The sequence below is a fragment of the Callorhinus ursinus genome, unplaced genomic scaffold (assembly GCF_003265705.2).
Source record: "Callorhinus ursinus isolate GAN/ISIS: 27379988/994484 unplaced genomic scaffold, GSC_fseal_2.0 scaffold60, whole genome shotgun sequence".
Lineage (NCBI taxonomy): Eukaryota > Metazoa > Chordata > Mammalia > Carnivora > Otariidae > Callorhinus > Callorhinus ursinus.
Window position 1 is genome coordinate 7,268,608 of NW_027397122.1, and position 2,168 is coordinate 7,270,775.

Consider the following 2,168-nt stretch of genomic DNA (forward strand, 5'->3'; position numbering starts at 1 on the left):
TATTCCAATACGTAGTATTTTCATTTTTATCATTTTTACAGTTTGTATTTCCCTTTTCATGCAGGGTGATTTAATGGGGGTTTCTTAATTTTCAGATGGAAGGATCAGTATGTCTGGCTTTTGTTAGTAAATCCTAGCTTCATCATTTTGTGATCTCAGGATGTGTTTGTAAAGTTTCACCTTTTTAGTGTATGTGCTGCCGAAGCGAGCCCTCTCCTTTTTGAAAGCTGGTATTTTCTCTGTCAACTAATAATGGCCAATTTTGGCCAATTTTGTGAATGTGTGCTGCAGAGGAGAGTGTGTTCTCCAGCATCGAGCCTCGGGGCTGCGTGTCGACCCACGAGGTCACTCCCTGACTATGCGTCTAGGTTTCTCACTTACAGAAACTGTGAGATAATAAACTGGTGTTATTTTAAGGCAGGGAGTTTGTGTAGTTTGTCGTGCATAAATAGAGAAGCACCTGGATGCGAGGGGGTAGAATTGTGTAAGTCCTTCTGGAAATGCGCTGTGGACAGAGAGGTGGAAGGATTTTGAGAAACATCTCGGAGAAAGCTGAGGATGTGTGGGGTGGGCTCTTGGCTGAATCTGGACTTTGAGGACACGTAGGTGATGGCTCAGAAGGAGGTGAGGCTCGTGTGATCAGAAACTAGGGAAGGGGGTCCTTGTTATGTGCTGGCAGAGACCTTGACAGCATTGCATCCTGAAGTGATGTGTGCAAAAGGACTTGCAAGCAGTGGGCATGGTTGAGCAGCTAAGGAGATTTGCGAGAGCAGAATGTGGAAGGGGCTTCCTGGTTTCTTCTTGCTGCCAGTAGTGAAATGAAAGAGGGAGTGAGGCATCGAAGGAAGAACTTGTTGGAAGGAGCCAGAACCGGGTGATTCCGGACGTTCTCAGCCTCTCCAGAGGTCAAAGGATCCTAACTGTGAAAACTAACTGCTGGAAGCTTGCATCAAGAAAAGCCTGAGCACCCGCACAATCCAGCAGGTCTCAGAGCTCGCTGGTGTCCTGATTTTAAGCTGGCCCCAAACGCTGAGCCCATGACGCTGGGGCTGTCGAGCCCCGATGCCCAGTGAAACTCTCTGGGAAATCACAAAAGCCGAAGTGGAAGAACGTGGAAGTAGTGGAAGTGAAGGTGATGGACTTGAAATTGGAGAAAAATCTGTTTTCTTCATTGGAAGTAAAAATAGGGGAAAGACTACTATTATTCTAAGGTGTCTTGACAGGGATGAGCCACCAAAACCAACCTTAGCTTTGGAATATACATACGGAAGAAGAACAAAAGGGCATAATATACCAAAAGATATTGCTCACTTTTGGGAACTAGGTGGAGGAACCTCTTTATTGGACTTAATCAGCATACCAATCACGAGTGACCCCTTATGGACATTTTCTATTGTTCTTGTTTTGGATCTTTCCAAACCTAATGACCTTTGGCCCACCATGGAAATTCTGTTGCAAGCCACAAGAAGCCATGTAGATAAAATGATAATGAAACTGGGGAAGACAAATTCTAAAGGAGAGTCTGAAATGAGACAGAAGATACGGAGTAACATGCAGAAGGACCATCCAGTGAGTTGCTGTTGGGATTATTCCTAGAATCCTTAGCCCCAAACATAAAGATAACATCACAAACAATTTCCTTAGATTTTTATGCATGATTTGAAATTCATTTGATGTAGATGAACTTGTTCACTGGAGAATTACAGCAATTTAATAAAACCGCAGTGAGAGCAAAACAAGGGAAAAAAAGAAAAAGAAAAAGCCTGAGCATGTGATCGGCCACACCCGCAAAGTTCTCTTGAAAGAGATGAAGTGTGTGTTCCTCTCAGGAGGCTTAAGGACCTGAGCAGTTGCCAGAGATGGAGTTGGAATGATCTTGGAAAGATCTGTGGATGTGGCTCTTGTCTAATGGGGTATAATCCATGGAAAACCCACAGAGATCTTTAGAAAATTGTTTCATCACAAACACAGCCAACTTGGACTCTAGGGGCAGAGAAGAGACAGGGGGACAGGAGGCTACTGGGACCCTACATTCTACTAGCAGGAAGCAGACTGGTGAAGCCACTCCGTGGTAAGGTTGTGCTGCCTTTTGTGCAGAAGCAATGATGGCTTGGCAGGTGGGAAGCAGAGCCCAGAATGCTGAGAGCCAGGGCGAAACATTCCCAGGT

At 45.0% G+C, this 2,168-nt stretch overlaps 1 pseudogene; it reads left to right on the forward strand.

Annotated features, from left to right (window-relative positions):
* Positions 1 to 971: 971 nt before the first annotated feature.
* Positions 972 to 1,596, forward strand: LOC112809700 (cytoplasmic dynein 2 light intermediate chain 1 pseudogene; annotated as a pseudogene).
* Positions 1,597 to 2,168: the final 572 nt, after the last annotated feature.